At 44.5% G+C, this 17,733-nt stretch overlaps 1 protein-coding gene across 1 annotated transcript in view; it reads right to left on the reverse strand.

The window, feature by feature from the left end:
• GTSE1 (G2 and S-phase expressed 1) overlaps positions 1–17,733 on the reverse strand; it is a 999,478-nt gene that overhangs the window by 719,719 nt on the left and 262,026 nt on the right. The gene's annotated exons all lie outside the window — the stretch shown is intronic.

The raw sequence follows: 17,733 nt of genomic DNA on the forward strand, positions 1-17,733 counted from the left end.
TTACCTCCAGATTTGGAAGAGGAGGCACCCCATTGCTTTGACCTGTAAGATCCCTGTGATTGATATCTGGAGCCTTTTGAGCACCTGGGTTTGTCCTGAGTGGCTCTGTTGGACACAGGAAAGGACCAATTCTTAGTAGGTCAGTGCCTACTGAACCTGGTTGGCTGCACTTGCAAGAAATCTTTTACAGTTTGCATAGACTTAGCTTTGTCTTCCATTTTCTTTAAAACCTCTTCTGCCTTATTACCAAAATAGACTATCATGCTGTAAAGGGGCATCCAACAATTTAGCTTTAACATGATCAGGCAGATTTTGCTCCTTGAGCCAGGCATGCCTTCTTATCACAGATCCAGTTACGGCGGCCCTACAAGAGGCCTCCAAGGAATCAAAACCAGATTGCAAAGTATGCTTTCCAACCTGTTCTGCTGAATGCAATAAATCCTGTAACTCTTTCTACACAATCAGAAATCAACATCAGTTCCTGTTTCAGTAAGCCCATAACATGTTGTTGATATTAAAGAATATGAAACTGGCAGTTTAAAGCCCTTATTGCCATGGTTGCAGACTTATAAACCCTTCTTATTACCCCATCTATCCAGCGCCCTGGAATCTCTATCAGAAGGGGTAGGCGTTTTGGCTGTAGAAGCCTCAACACCCTTGGGACCCTGAGAAATGGTCTCAGGATCAGCAGCAGGATTTTTGAAAAGAAATTTGTGAGAATCAGGAACCCTGTAATATCTGTCTGGCTTACTAGGAGCCGGAGGCAGGGAATCAGGAGCCATGCTTGATTCTGAGAACACATCAACAATGGCTAATACAGGAGGTATTGCCAAAGGCCAATGCTGAGGAAGGAGGAAATCCCTAAGCCTCTTTGTTTGATTCAGAGAAGTCCTGACTCTCCCAGTGAAAATGTTCCCTTAAAGTATGCAAAGTCTCTCCAAAAGAGAGATCCTCAGGAGGAGATGCAGATGGGATGGATTCCTCTGCATCAGAATCCTCATAAGGTGGAATAGAAAATTCCTGATCAGAAGAGGAATCAGAAGAAATGGAAACCTGATCTGAAGATTCATAATCAGTGCCTTGCCTAGGCCTCTTAGAAGGGGGGGGGGGGGTTGGGAACTCCTGAACAAGGTAATTAAATCCTCAGCCATTTTGATCATTTGTTTTTTAGGCATAGGGGCCTGAGCATGTGGCTCATGCATTGGTTTTTTAGACGTAGTAATTTTTGTCCTTGTTTTTGTGGATATCGTTGGTTTAATATAAAAATGTTGAGGCCTGAAAAGACCCTCAGAAGCCGGTGCCTGCTCAGAGGCTCAGGACCTATCCAAGGGAGAGACATCTGCGGGTTCAATACTTTGCAAATCTTGCGGCTTACCAGACTCCGAATGGGTCTCGGTAGAGGCCTGCAACTCAAAAGTAGCGGGCATCAGAGGCTGTGAAAGCACCTCAGTGAGTACCGGCGAATGGCTTAAGAGAAGCTTCGTCGGTTTTATCTCGACGGTCTGTCTTTTTCCTTGCGTTTTTTGTGAACTCCGGTAGTCTGATTGCTAACCGACAACATTACAGGGTAGTTGAATCTTGAACCAAAATATTCAGAAACCAAAATATTCAGAAGCAAAAATATACAGATGCTTAATAGTGCATTGGTTAAATTTAGCACAAAACCGACAGTAAGGCACATTGTGATCAGGGCCTAGGCAAGGAATGCAGTACAAATAAAAATCCTTATGAGGTATTTGCTTCCCACAAGTAATGCAATTATTAACTTTTATTGACATCGGTAAGGAGAAAGAAAAAGTTTCCCAAATGGGGTACTTAGCTTTAGTTTGAAGACTTTGGTTCTGAAGCTCGAAAACGAAAATTTCAGGTGTTGGCCGACCGGCACTTGCAAACTGCTTCTGCTTTGGGCATTGCACAGCAAGAAAGACAGATTAAAATGGTGTCGGCTGCATGTTTTATACCCCTGACGTCATGGAAGAGGAGACAGCAACCGACGCAGGACCCAAGACTTTGTTATTCAGGCCGACTGAGGGCAACCTGCCAGCAGATTACCCAAATGTAATAACTGCAACAGTGAAACATGAAGAACATCCTCCTTTTCCTCCTTGTCCTGATGCACTGTGTAGTACAGGGTGGAAGACCAAGTTTTTTTTCCAAAACTAGAAAATGCATGCATCTGAAACCAGAATTTCCAAAAAGGCCTAGAGAACCTGCTTAGAACATCCATCAACAGGCTCACCTTTCTGGGTATTTGAACTGCCAAGAAAATAATGCCCCAGTATATGGTCCAATATCAGACCAATACCTCTGAACAGGATACAACTTTGTATTCCCCTCGAGTGTTTAAATAACACACAATGAACTGGTTGTCCAACTAAATGAAACACTTCAGAAGCGGCTGTTTCTCCAAGGGCTTTGGAGCAGGAGTATTCCCCTTTGCTGCAACCAGTTAATGTATAGCCCCCCTTTCCTCAAATGTTACCACTCCCTACTCAGCCCGGACAGCCAAGGTGAGTTTACAGTGCACAAGTAAAGACTCAGTTTTCAAAATCACAGTCTGCTGCAGAAACAAAAGAACCCTCAAGAAGATTGGCGAGGGCTGTCCACCACTCCAGGGACCAAAAGATTGGCCACCGCCAACTGCAGATCAATGAGCATGTGGTGGTTCTGTAACCTCTGGCCTATCATGGTCTATTGCAAAATTAGCAACTTTATATGCAAACAAATGACACGGCAAAGATTATCAAAAGCCCAAACAGCTCGGCAGTGTATGAATCTGTACCCAGATTTATTACTTCGCCCAGAAGGCTAACACCACAGCTTCCTGCTTGTTTAAATACAGCATGATTAACTTATTTGACCACTACACGGCAGAAATGACTGCTGATCTAACAATCACTTCCAATATACTGTCACCACTAAAGACTAAATCTGTGAGAGTAAAAAGACCAATAACACCTACACAGAGTTGCTGAACTTGGGTGCCAGTAGACTATTGTCTAGGTAACAGAACACCATGAAACACTTCTGTAAGCTTTGACCATCAGGGCTCCATCATGGCTAGTACCTTAGTAAAGATGAATAGCATGAAGGAACATGAATGCCAGCACTCTGCACTGGAAGTGATTTCCCACCTAGATAAAAAGGGTAACCTTCCTGTGTGGATCCTAAATACTAATTAGTGCATTAAGGCATCCAGCTCGACTAGGGACATCATCCATTCATCTTTCAGGAGGAAAGGAATGATCCTTTCTGGGTGGTCATCTGGAATACAACACAACACACCGGATGTGCTGAATGATGTTCCCAAGAGCCAAGGAGGAAATAAAGATTAAAACACTATCCCTCCAAAATCAAGACAGACTCCAAGGTACCTTTCAGCAGTAGTCTGGTCCTGTTCCAACATCTATGATAAAGTGGAATGGTCTGTTAGTGCTACTTTTTCTACAAAAGAATCTATGAATTCCAGAAAAGACAGGTCACCACATCTAGAGCATACTTGTACTTTGTGAGGAGTCTCAAAGTCAGTTCAAACTTGGGCACCCTCCAAATCCACATTATCAAAGATTCGCCACAAGATAAACGTCTGCTGTCTTTTCAAGGCATAAACTATGCCATGGGAAGGTGGGAAGACTGGTCAAAGATGCTTCCCCCAGTGAGGATATTAAATATCCAATGTTGATACTTAGCCTTGAAATAGGATAGGTCAGCAATACCAACCTGCACAGGTACACACACGTGTAGACACACACATGCACACACACACACCTTTTGGCACAGTCAAAACATCAGTACAGTCTGGACACAAAATAAACTCATACTCCACAGTAGAAGCCGAGGACAGGGTCTCACAAAGCTGCTGCTTGAGCTTATCCCTATCCAGCACCTTCCCAAAAAAGGTGGACCTAGAATCGGGACAGTTGAAACCAAACAGTTGAGGGTCCTTACCCACAATCCAACACAGAAGTAAAACAGTTGTCCAGACATTTGAACTCCTTGTCCTGTGACAAGATGGAAAATAATGGGCTATCCTGGGTCTAAGATGAATCAGCAAGTTGTCATTCAAATGCTTACTTAGTTTATCTGCTGACTCAGGAGGTGGTTTATAAAGGGCATTAACCATTTCATGGCCAACAGGAGAGTTATGGTAACTGTAGGCTACTCTGAAGGAATCCTTAATAACTGGTTCAAATGGTGGGATGACTCCTAAGGCTCCTTTCCTAGAACTCTACCAGCTGCTGTGTAAGTGGACAGGAACTGCTAATGACTATGGGTTCAAGATTCTCCAAAACCTCACATAATCCAGAGAGAAAAGAATACCAGCACTAGGCACTATCCAATGTTATTACTTCACACAAAGGCAGCAGGGTGGAAGATCAGCACAAAACACCAGGTGTACAGAGATCAGAAAGACACTGGCTTGACTGATAGCCAAAGGGAAGGGAAATGCACCTTTCCCAATAGCCTGCTTGAGACCGAAATCCTTAACTTATCTTAAACTTCTACAACACAAAAATCCTTACACACTGCAAAATACTTACAAACTGTGAATATTAATCATTTTTATTTTTAAATGATGGTCTTTACACTGTGCAGTGTAAAATGCTCACAGCAAACAAAATATTTACCACCTTTTGTCATTTTCTTTTTAAAGCTTTTGTCCACTTCTGCTACACTGTCTTTGACTTTTATTGTAATATATCCTCATCATATCAGTTCTGTATTTTAAAATATTTCTAAAGCTTTTCTTCCACTGGCCTCCACTAAAAATGATTTTATGACCCAGTGTGGTTGCCCCAGTAAGACAAATAAACAAGCAACTGCTTGATGTTAAAGCCCAGAGACTAGAATCTTAGTATGAGAAAAGCAGGACCACTTCCTCAATCTGGCCCTGCAGGCTCATAAAGGTCCAAGGACTAGTCACAAGAAGCAGTCATGAGTGCCATCAGTCCTTGACCAAATAACTCTGGAGATTAATATGCACAATCAGGATGGTCACCTCTGGGTTCTAGTCAAAAAGCACAAGAATCTTGGAATATATCTCATAGGATGGGAGCAAAGGGTGTATCTCCCCCATTTTATAGATACCAGACCAAACTAGAGGACTGGTTATGGCGCAAGCCCTTTTTGATTAAGTGCAAGTTTTACAGCCTCCAGTGTCTGAGGAGATATTATTTAGAGACAGGACTTTTTTGAGATTTTGTACCTGGCCTCATAGTGCTCCTCCTTGAAGTGAAACCATCTGACATGCTTAGGGCTGTAAAGAGACCTCTCCAGCCTATCTTGTAAATAACTCTTGACCTCCTCTAACCTTCTGAAATAGGCAGTTTTCCTCACAGAGAAAACAAAGATGATCCTCAGGCACTTCTGACAGATGCCACTATCAGACTCTCCCCCTGAAAAAGAACACTCCATGCTGATATGGGCCTTGGCAGGTAATTTGATAAAAATACTAATGTTTAGGAATACAAATCTAGGACTTGCTAACAGCAACAAGGGCTGAAATTCCAACAATATTACATAAGCAGCATGTTACACTACAGTGAGTATTGGTATGGATATTCTTGCGTAAAATGCTGTGGTTAGGTAAAGTGCCAAAACTAACTGTTGAAGATGACGACACTCTCAACCATGGGTTTATCAAAGAAATTCCTTAATGTTGAATCTATTACGCTGTCTTCCTAAGCTTGAGCATTTCGATTTGGACAAACCCTGAGATGTTTGCATGTATGCAAGGTTGTGAAGAGGCCTCTCTAATCTGGTTTCTATCCAGGAAAATAAATAGGAAGAACTGACTGACAATGTGAAGTCTCTAAAAGTGGTTTTGGAGTTAAGTGGGTAGCCAAGGGATGCGTACTCCTTTGGAAAGATCAGGTATGGTGCCAAAGAGAACGGCCTCAAGCTCAGAGTTTGTACTAGCAGTGATGGCAGTCACCAAGAAAAGCATTTTCCAACAGAAACTTTCAAAGCTGCTAAACCAGAAGTCAAGATACAGGGACAGTCAAACCTGTCAATCACGAAGATAAAGCCCCATGAAGGAGTTCTCTCAAGGCAGGCATGCAGCACTTCTTATGGGACTGCTTGACCAGCCAATGCTGGGCCACAGTTCCTTTCTCCATATGGTCAAAATGGGAAAATGTATTGCACCATGATCTTACAATAAATGAAAGTCATAAATGCATTGAAACAAGGTCAGAAGCACCAGCATGCTGACCACATGAGGCAGCAAACTATACCTTTCCATCAAAACATACAACATTTTAACTGGCAGAGTGCATTTGTCAGGTAGAAGGGCTTCCAGCAATATCACCTAGGAAACCCTCACAGTGAGCTCCAGCAGCATCACATGAACAAAACCAAAAGATAACCAGAGGTGGAGTTAATGATCTCCCAACCTGTGGAGATCAACTTAAACTGGAATGGTGTTCTTAATACCAGGGACCTGAAAACACATCATTCGGGGCCACCAATGAGTGATAATGACAGCTCTTGGTCCACATTCTCCTACATTTTGCAACAAGTTGCAGAACTGAAGTGGGGTGTTGGAAGGTATCCAGGATTCTGCCTTTACATGCTATTACAAAAAAAATTCCACCACCGTCTCCCACCTTTATTCTGTTCAGATGGACAGCAGCAGCAAGAGGACAGCATTCTCCTACATAGGAAACCGGTTTATCTGCTGCAGTGAGGAGGTCCTTCTCTTGGAACATTTTCAGCAAACAAGACTACAAAAAGTACAGTTGCGTACACTTACCATAAATGTAGATGTTGGAGTGTATTCACTGTTGCAGTCATCACATTTGGGTTATCTGCCTGCAGGTAGCCCTCAGCCGGCCTGAATACCAGAGTCTTTGGATTTCTGTGTCGGATGCTGTTACTTCTTCCATGACATCAGGTCGTCAGGGGTATAAAACATGCAGCCGACACCATTACATCAGTTTTTCTTGCCCCAGATGTTAGGTGCCCCCACAGTAGGAAGCAGTTATATAGTATGGTACACCCCTATCAAAAAGCAAATACACATGAAAAAAAAAATTATATTATATATATATATATATATATATACACACATACATATACACACACACACACACACACACCCCAAACAAGAAGGAACGGTAGAGCCAAGAGAAGTCAGGGGGGCTGGAGGGAGGGTAACCAGGACTGCAACAGTGAATACACTCAAACATCTACATTTATGGTAAGTGTACACAACTGTACTATGTTTTTCATGTTTCACGGTTGCTGCCATCACATTTGGGTTGATTCCCAAAGCTAAGTAAGGGAGGAGGTAGTTAAAGAGCATTAGGGCCAGCTATTAAGCCCTGCAAGACTGCTGTGGCAAATTCAGCTCTGGATTTAGAAAAGATAGGCAGGTGGTAATGCTTGGCAAAGTATGTACAGAGCTCCAGGTAGCAGCTTCCAGGATGTCCCTGGTAGGGACTCCTCTGAGAAATGCCATGGAGGTAGATGCAGCCCTGGTGGAATGTGATCTTATCCCCTTGTGGGGTAGGTTTTCCATTGTGCTTGTAGCAGAAATTAATGCAATGGGCTATCCATTTGGAAATGGTTTGCTTTGAAACGGCCTTCCCCTCTGCCCCTGCAGCAAAGCCAACTAGCAGCTGGTCAGATTTTCTGAGAGGCTTAGTCCTGTCCAAACAGAATCTAAGTTGCCTGTGCACGTCCAGAGTGTGCAGTATCCATTCCCCTTTGTTTTGTGGATTAGGAAAAAAGGCAGGCAAATGAATGGACTGGTTTAGGGCCAGACTCGACACCACCTTGGGCATAAAGGAAGGATTAGTCCCGAGGGAAACCCTGTCCGTAAGGAAGATAATGAAGGGTTCCACTGCCATGAGGGCCAGTAATTCCGACACTCTTCTTGCTGAAGTGATGGCTAGAAGTAAGGCTGTTTTCCAGGGAAGGAATTTCAACACTGCTGTTGCAGCTGGCTCAAGGGGGGAAGAGTGAGTTTTTCCAATACAAAGTTAAGGTCCCAGGCTGGAGTGGGAAGCTCTCCTGGGGGTCTTAAATTTTTGGCCCCTCTAAGGAATTGTTTTAGCAAGGGGCGAGAGAAGAAGGGCGGCTCAGTATTATAATTTGCTGAAATGGCAGAGGCATGAATGTTGACAAGAAGGATAGGCCCTTGTGGAGCATTTCTGTTAAGTACTCTAGAATATGAGAAGCTAGGCACCGTTTAGCCATCCCCTGAGCCTGACTCTAGGAGCAGTATCTTTTCCACTTTTCAGCATAGGATTTTCTGGTACTAGGTCTCCTTGCCTCCAGAATGATATCCTGCATCTGCTTACTGAGGGATGCTAGTGAAGAGCTCATGGAATTAGCCAGGCTGCAAGGTTCAGGGTATGAACCTGAGGGTGCAGAATCTGGCCCGCCTGCTGGGACAGCAGGGAAGGGGTCTGAGGCAGGTGCCATGGTTGTAGCAGCGTCAGACTGCACAAGAGGGGGTACCAGTGCTGGTGTGGCCAGTCTGGGGCAATCAGTATTGTTTTTGGCTTGCCCTGTTTGTGATCTTTAGTAGAACCTTCGAGAGGAGAGGCAGAAGGGGGAAAGGCATAAACAGAGAGGCTTTCCCAGATAAAGGATAGGGCATCCACTTTCCAAGCTTGACAGTGGGGAGTTCTGGTGCAGAATTTGTTCAATTGGTAGTTCCGAGGTGAGGCAAACAGGTCTAGCTCTGGGGTCCCCCATTTGTTCCCCAAGAGGTTGAATATTTTGGGTTCTAGTTTCCATTTGTGTGGGTCCATGAGATTTCTGCTTAAGTCATCTGCCAGTGAATTTAGTTCGCCTGGTAGGAATTGAACTTGTAGCTGCACTTGGTAACTCAAGACTGTGCTCCACAGAGCCATGGCTACTCTGCAGAGAGGGTAGGAGTGGGTTCCCCCCTGCTTGTTGATGTACCACATAACTGTGGTGTTGTCTGCCTTTACCAATAGTTGTCCTGGGAGAATATGGTCTTTGAAGGCTGTCAGAGCATTCTACACAGCTAACATTTCTTTTTGGTTGATATGCAGGTGCATCTATCTTGGATTCCATTTGCCCTGAATGTGCTGCCCTGCCATGTGAGCCCCCCATGCATAGTCTGATGCGTCTGTTGGGGTTTGCGCAGCAGGGGGTAGAGTGAAAGGGAGTCCCTTGTTATGGTTGCAGGCCTTTGCCCACCAAAGGAACTCTCTCCTTAGACAAGGAAGGATAGGAATCATTGTTTCCAGGTCCTGAGAATGTTGACACCATAAACTTTTTAGATACCATTGGAGTTTCCTCATATGCAGTCTTGCATATGGAATTAGTAGAATGCAAGAGGCCATAAACCCCAGGGCTTGCAGTATTTTCTTTGCAGACAGCTGAGTTTTTGTGGCCAACAGTTTGAAGTAGATTGTCAAATAAACTTGTTTCTCCAGAGTGAGGAATGCCATCTGGGAAGTTGTGTTCTAGCTTGATCTCAGGAATACAATCTTGTTGGCAGGGTACAAAGTGAGATTTCTTTTCATTGATGTGTATCCCCAGTGAGGATAGAAGTTTCTTTACAAATGCCAGGTGTTGTAATAGCAAGTCCTGGCTTTCTGCCTGAATCAGACAATCGTCCAAGTATGGGTAAATTTGAATATTTCTCTGCCTGCAAAATGCAATGGCTGAAGCTAGACACTTTGTGAACACCCTGGGCGCAGTAGATAAGCCAAAGGGAAGTGCAGAGAACTGAAAGTGCATGGAGCCCACCCTGAAACATAGATATTGTTTGCAGGATTCTCTTATTGAGATGTGCAGGTAGGCTTCCTTTAAGTCTAGGGTTGCCAGCCAGGCATCCTTGGGCTAGCATAGGAAGAAGCTGAAGAGTTAACATTTTGAATTTTGGAACCACAAGAAAGGTGTTGAGAACAGAGGGGTCCAGGATAGGATGCCAGGAGTTTTCTTTTCTGGGTACCAGAAACAGTCTTAAAAACCTTGTCCCCTTAGTTCTGCTGGGACAGATTGAATAGCCCAGATACTGAGAAGGGAGAGAACCCGCTGTTAGGCCTCCACCCATTGATTTGGGGGAAGGTCTGGCCAACCATTTGGGGTTGGTAGTGTGCGATAGTGGAATCTGTATCCTTGGGAAACTATGTTCAAAACCCATTTGTCCTGGGTAATGAGCTCCCAGTTTTTAGTTTTTTGCATGCAGGGCGACCTTTCCTCCTAAGGGAACAAGTAGTTGAGCAGGGCTTGAAAGGGTTAAGGTTGTCATTGTGCCATTTTTCCGTAGGGGGGTGTTTTACTACTCGCTGCTTTGGAAGTGGGAGCCCCCCACTGCTTAGATCTGTACGTAGCCTGAGACTGAAGTCTTGGAGGTCTGCTGTTCCTAGGTTTGGACTGAAGGCCTGGAAGGGACTAGAAAGGGCCAGTTCTTTGAAGGCCAATGCCTACTGAATCTGGGAGGCTGTACTTGTAGAACATCTTTAACAGTTTGCATAGATTTAGCTTTTTCCTCCATCTTTTTGAGGACTTCCTCTGCTTTGTTGCCAAAAAGGTGGTCTTGGTTTAAGGGTGCATCCAGTAATTTAGCTTTAACATGATCTGGCAGGTTTTTTGTTCCTTAAGCCAAGCATGCCTTCTAAGTACAGACCCAGTGACAACAGCCCTGCAAGATGCTTCTAAAGCATCAAAACCACATTGCAAAGTAGGTTTACCAACTTGTTCTGCAGAATGCATTAAATCTTGCAAGTCTGAGTTCGGCACAGTCCGGAAACATCATTTTCTGTTTAAATAGTCCCATAATATGCTGCTGACACTAACATATGAAACTGGTAATTTAGAGCCCTAATGGCCAAAGTAGAAGTGTAAACCTTCTTACCCAATCTTGTCTAAGGCTCTAGAATCTCTATCAGAAGGGGAACGTTTTTTGGCAGCAGTAGCCTTAATGCCTTTTGGTCCTTGGGAAATAGTCTCTGGATCCGCAGTAGGATTCTTAAAGAGGAACTTGTGAGAGTCAGGTACTCTGTAGTACCGGTCAGGTTTTCTCGGAGCTGGAGGTAAAGTGTCTGGGGTAAGGCTAGATTCCAAGAAAACATCATCTACATTAGCCAGAAAGTACAGTTGTGTACCTACCATAAATGTAGATGTGAGAGTGTATTCACTGTTGCAGTCATTACTCTTGGGTTATCCTGCTGGCAAGCCACCCTCAGTCGGCCAGAATTCCAAAGTCTAGGTCCGGCGTCGGTTGCTGTCACCTCTTCCCTGACATCAGTGCGCCAGGGGTATAAAAGATGCAGCCGGTGCCATTTTCTTCAGTTTTTCTTGCCCCAGATGTCAGGTGCCCCAAATAGGTAGGCTGAAAAATATACCAATAAGAAATGCATGCACAAAAATAACATTTCCTTCATCTACAAGCAAATACACCAAAAAGGTTGTATAGGATAGAGAAGTGCAGATAAGTCCCAGCAAAGAGAAGTGGGATGGAGGGTGGGTAACCTGGATTGCAACAGTGAATACACTCTAACATCTACATTTATGGTAGGTACACAACTGTACTAGGTTCATCATGTTTCACTGTTGCAGTCATTACTCTTGGGTAGAATCCCAAAGCTGAGGATGGGTGGCTGGGCTAAATAGGATTAGGAGAGGCTATGAGGCCCTGCAGAACTGCAGTGGCGAAGCCTGCTCTGGACTTAGAGTAGAGGGGCAGGTGGTAGTGCTTTGTAAAGGTGTGCACTGAACTCCAAGTTGCAGCCTCTAAGATATCTTTGGTTGGTACTCCTCTGAGGAAGGCTGCTGAAGTGGCTGCTGCTCTGGTGGAATGAGGCCTAATGCCCTTAGGCACCGATTTGCCATGTTGAAAATAGCAGAAACGGATGCAATGGCTTATCCATTTAGAAATAGTCTGTTTTGAGATATCCTTTCCTTGTGATCCTGCAGCATATGACACTAAAAGTCGTCAGTCTTTCCAAAAGCTTTAGTTCTGTCCAAGTAGAAGCGCAACTGCCTGTGTATGTCCAAAGAATGCAGAATTTTCTCACCCTTGTTCTGTGGATTTGGGTAAAAGGTAGGCAGGTGAATGGTTTGGTTGAGGGCCACATTGGACACCACCTTAGGCATAAATGTAGGGTTTGTCCTCAGAGAAACCCTGTCTGGATGAAAAATGATGAAAGGTTCCACAGCCACGAGTGCTTGTAACTCCGAGACTCGCCTTGCAGAGATTATTGCTAGGAGCAGAGCTGTTTTCCAGGATAAGAATTTTATATCTGCTGTTGATGCTGGCTTGAAAGGAGGCAGTGTGAGTTTTTCCAAAACATAATTGAGGTCCCAGGCCGGAATTGGTGCTCTCCTTGGAGGCCTAATGTTTTTGGCCCCTCTGAGGCACTGTCTTATCAAAGGATGAGAAAAGATAGGTGGTTCTGTATTGTAATGTGCTGAAATGGCAGAGGCATGAATCTTAATTGATGAGAAAGAAAGGCCTTTGTTCAGCATCTCAGTTAAGTATTGTAAAATCTGAGGAATATTTGGTACACACGTGTCAATGCCTTGTCCCTGGTTCCAAGCACAGAATCTCTTCCATTTCTCTGCATAAGATTTTCTGGTACTGGGCCTCCTGGCCTCCAACAACATCCAAAACAGCTTTTGAAAGAGGAGTGTTCTGAATGACTACATTGTTCGCCATGCTGCCAGATTTAAGGTCCCGAGTTGGCTGTGCAGGATCTGATTGTTTTGTTGGGTCAACAAGTGAGAATGTTGAGGCAATATCCATGCTGGACCTTGAGACAAGCTCATTAGGATACCAGTGCTGGTGTGGCCAGTCTGGTGCAATTAGCATAATTTTTGGCTTCTCTTGTCTGACCTTTAGGAGTAATCTGGGAAGGAGAGGCAGTGGGGGAAAAGCATATACTGTTAGATTTTTCCAGCTGAATGATAGGGTGTCTACTTTCCATGCTTGCCTGTGATAAATCCTTGTGAAAAATCTCTGCAATTGACAGTTGTGAGGGGAGGCAAATAGATCTATGTCTGGGCATCCCCATTTCCTTAGTATCATGCTGAATACTTGTGGATCCAGTTTCCATTCATGGGGATCCATGAGATTTCTGCTAAGTTTGCCTGCCAGAGTATTTGTTTTTCCTGGCAGGAATTGTGCTTGCAGGTGAACTTGAAAGGCCAAAGCTGTGTCCATTAAGGTCATTGCTTGTCTGTAGAGTGGGTAGGAATGTGTACCTCCCTGCTTGTTTATGTACCATGTGACTGTAGTGTTGTCTGTCTTTATCAGTAAGTGTCCTGGATGAAGCAGGTCCTTGAAAGCTGTCAGGGCATTTTGAACAGCTAGCATCTCTTTTTGGTTGATGTGAAGATGCATCTGGTTTGCAGGCCATGTGCCCTGAATACATTTTCCTGCCATATGGGCCCCCCAGGCATAATCGGATGCATCCGTTGTCAGTGCCCGTCTGGCTGTGGGTAAACTGAATGGCAGACCCTTGTTGTGGTGACAGGCTTCTGCCCACCATCGAAACTCCTGTTGTAGGCAGGGAATGAATGCAATTAGTGTCTCCAGGCTGTGGCAATGCTGAGTTCAAACACTTTTCAGATACAATTGTAGTTTCCTCATATGCAGTTTGGCATATGGAATTAGTAGAATGCAGGATGCCATGAAACCCAAGGCCTGCAGGATTTTCCTTATAGATAAGTGGGTTTTTGTTGTCAATTTCTATAAGCAAGTAGTTGTTTTTGCTTGTCTGGCGTGAGATAAGCCATCTGAGCAGTTGTATTTAAGCTTGCACCCAGGAATATTATCTCTTGAGAGGGCACTAGTTTTGATTTCTTTTCGTTTACTGTGTACCCTAGGCCAATTAGTAATCTTTTTACAAATGCCAGATGCTTTAGAAGAGTGTCTTTGTTCTCTGTTAGAATTAAGCAGTCGTCCAAGTAGGGATATATTTGAATTCCTTTTTGTCTGCAAAATGCAATTGCTGGTGCCAGGCATTTTGGGAAGACAATGGGCGCAGTAGATAAGCCAAAGGGCAGTGCAGAGAATTGGTAATGCATTGAGCCAGCTATGAATCTGAGGTATCTTCTGCAAGATTGTCTGATTGGGACATGCAGGTATGCCTCTTAGGTCCAAAGTTAAGAGTCAAGCCCTCTTGCCCAGCATGGGCAGTAGCTGCTGTAGAGTCAACATCTTGAATTTTGGAACTTCCAGAAACATATTATAGATAGGTCCAGAATTGGTCTCCAGGTTTTGACCTTCCTGGGTACTAGGAAAAGTCTGGAGTAAAATCCTCGTCCCTGCTCTTGTTGTGGTACTTGCTGAATGGCCCTCATGTCCATGAGGGCTGTAATTTGCTTTTGTGCCTCTGCTCATTGATTGTGTGGCAGGTCTGGCATGCCCTTTGACCTTGGTAGTGTGCGAAAACGGAACCTATAGCCTTGGGACACTATGTTCAGGACCCATTTGTCTTGGGTAACCATTTGTCAATTTAATGAAAAAAGTGCTAGTTTTCCCCCTAAGGGGGCTGTCAAAAGAAAACTGCTTGGAACTGGTAGAGGAAAGTCATTAGGACTGTTTCCTGTAAGGTTGTGATTTGTCTTCTCCGCTTTTGGAGGTAGGAGCACCCCATTGTTTAGGCCTGTATGAGCCTTGGGGCTGAGATCTGCCTCTGGGATGCCTGTATCTGCCTCTTTGTGGTCTGAGACTGGAAAGGACCAATTTTTTGAAGGCCAGTTCCTGCTAAACCTGGGTGGCTGTACCTGTAAGAAATCCTTGACTGTCTGCATGGATTTTGCTTTATCCTCCATTTTTTTCAACACCTCTTCTGCTGTAGTACCAAAGTATCATGCTGTAATGGTGCATCTAATAATTTTGCTTTAACATGATCAGGCAGATTCTGTTCCTTTAACCAAGCATGCCTTCTAATAACAGAACCTGTAACAACGGCCCTGCAAGAGGCCTCCAGTGAATCATAACCATATTGCAAAGTATGCTTTTCCACTTGTTCAGATGCATGCAATAAATCCTGCAATTCCTTGTTCTCTGAACATTCAGTATTTGTCAACATTTTCTGCTTAAGTAGTGACATTAAATATTGCTGATATTTAAGCATATGAAACTGACAATTTAAAGCCCTTACAGCCAGGGTGGCAGAAGTGTAAACTCCCCCCCCCCCATCTGTCTAGAGCCCTAGAATCCCTATCAGAGGGGACAGGGTTTTTTGCAGTGGAAGCTTTGACCCCCTTGGAACCCTGAGATATAGTTTCTGGGTCAGCAGCGGGGTTTTTATATAGGAATTTATGAGAATCCGGGACCCTGTAGTATTTATCTGGCTTAGCACGTGCAGGGGGTAAAGAGTCAGGGGACTACAATGTCTAGAACAGGTGGAATAGCAAGGGGTCTGTGCTAAGGAAGAAGCAGAAAGTCTCTGAGCCTTTTCTTAGATTCAGAATAATCTTGGCTCTCTCAGTGGAAATGCTCTCTCATAGTATGCAGTGTTTCCCCAAAAGAATAATCCTCAGGAGGAGAGGTTGAAGGAATGTATTATTCAGCATCAGAATCCCCATAGGGAAGCATGGAGTAATCCTGTTCAGAAGAGGAACCCAAGGAAATAGATACCTAATCAGAAGAATCATACTCTGTCTCTTGCCTAGGCCTCATCAGGAGGGGGATGGGAGCCCCTGATCAAAGTAATTGGGTCTTCGACCATTTTGAGCATCTGTTTTTTAGGCATGAAAGTCTGAGTAGGAGAATGTTGTACTGGTTTCTTTGTCTTTAGAGCTGCTTTAGTCTTTGAAGCTGAAGATGGCTCAATATATAGTTGTGTAAGTCTGAAGACACCCACAGAAGCAGATGCCTGCTCAGCAGCTCCGAACCCATCTGAGGGAGTGATTTCCGATTGTCCAATACCTTGAGTATCCAGAAGCCCAGTCAGCTCCACGTGGGAGTCTGTAGCGGCCTGTGGCTCTGAGGTAGCGTGCGCCAGGGGCTGCGAAAGCGCCTCACTGAGAACCGGCGACTGGCCTAGTAGAGGCTTTGTTGGTTTTGGACCTCGGATGCCTATCCTTGTCCTTGCGTTTTTTGTAAACTCCGGTTGTCAGCTGTTCCGAAGGCATTATATAATTAAATCTTCGGCCAAAGTAATGAAATGCAAAATCAAACCGACGCTTGATAGTGCGTTGGTTAATTCTAGCACAAAACCGACAACTAGCAACGTTGTGATCAGGGCCTAGGCAAGGAATGCAGTAAGAGTGAAAATCCTTACGAGGTATTTGCTTCCCACAAGAAATACAATTGTTAACTTTTTCTGACATCGGTCTGGAGCAAGTTTCCCCAATGACGTACTTCACTTTGATGAAGACTTTGGTTCTGAAATTCGGATTTGAAAATCTCAGTAGTCGGGCTGACCGGCACTTGTGAACTGCTTTTGCTTCGGGCACTGCACAGCAAGAAAGACTGGAGAAAATGGCATCGTCTGCATCTTTTATACCCCTGGCGCACTGACGTCAGGGAAGAGGCAACAGCAACAGACGCCAGACCTAGACTTTGGAATTCTGGCCGACTGAGGGTGGCCTGCCAGCAGGATAACCCAAGAGTAATGACTGCAACAGTGAAACACGAACGTCAGAAGGGATAGCTAGAAGCCTGTGTTGAGGCAGGAGTAAGAATTCCTCCAGTCTCTTTTTGGACTCAGAATAGTCCTGGCTTTCCCAGCGGAAATGCTCCCCAAGGGTATACAAAGTTTCACCAAAAGAAAATCTTCTGGAGGAGAAGCAGAAGGAATGGAATCCTCTGCATCAGAATCCTCATAAGTAGGCAAGGGCAAATCCTGTTAATCAGATGGAGCAGAGATATCAGATTCCTGATCAGAAGAATCAGAAAGAAAATCAGTTCTAGGTCTCAGAGGGGGAAGGCTGGCTTCCCCTAATTAAGGTAATAAGGTCTTCAGCCATTCTAAGCATTTGTTTTTGAGACATATGGGCCAGAGTAATCGGTTTGGTTGTCTGTTTTCTAGGCGTAGTGCTGAGTTTTAGGCCTGAGGAATTCAGTACTTCTAGTTGGAAACGATGCTGTCGGTTTAATATGAAAGTTTGTAGGCCTGAATACACCCTCAGAAGCCGATGCCTGCACAGCGGCTCCGGACCCATCCAAGGTAGAGACATCTGCAGGTTCCATAGTTGAAGAAGCATCTCGCGGCATACCGGACTCCGAATGGGTCTCAGTAGAGGCCTGCGAATCTGTAGTAGTGGGTATCAGGGGCTGCAAAAGCGCCTCACTGAGTACCAGCGGGCTGGCGACTAGCTCAATGGAAGCGTCGGCAGTTTTGGACCTATGCGGTCTGTCTTTATTTTTACGTTTTTTCGGAAGATCGATAGATGGCTTAACGAAGCCATTTCCGAGTACGGAGATCCAGAACAAAAGTATTTAGCTACAAAAATAGCCTGACGACGAACAGCTCGGGCGTTGAACAAGGCACAAAACCGACAGTGAGGGACGTCATTGTCTGGACCTAAACAGGTGACGCAGTAAAAATGAAAATCTCTAGGAGATATTTGCTTTCCACAGGCAAAATAATTGTTAATTTTTTCTGACATCAGTTAGAGCAAGAAAAAAGGATCCCCAACAGGGCACTTATCTTTTTTGAAGACTTCGGGACTGAAACTCAAACAAAAATTTCAGGAGTCGGCCGACTGGCACTTGCAAACTGCTTCTGCTTCGGGCACAGCATGGCACGAAAGACTGATGTAATGGCGTCAGCTGCATGTTTTATACCA

This window comes from Protopterus annectens, chromosome 11.part0 (assembly GCF_019279795.1).
Source record: "Protopterus annectens isolate FY-2018-M chromosome 11.part0, PAN1.0, whole genome shotgun sequence".
NCBI classification, from domain to species: Eukaryota; Metazoa; Chordata; order Ceratodontiformes; family Protopteridae; genus Protopterus; species Protopterus annectens.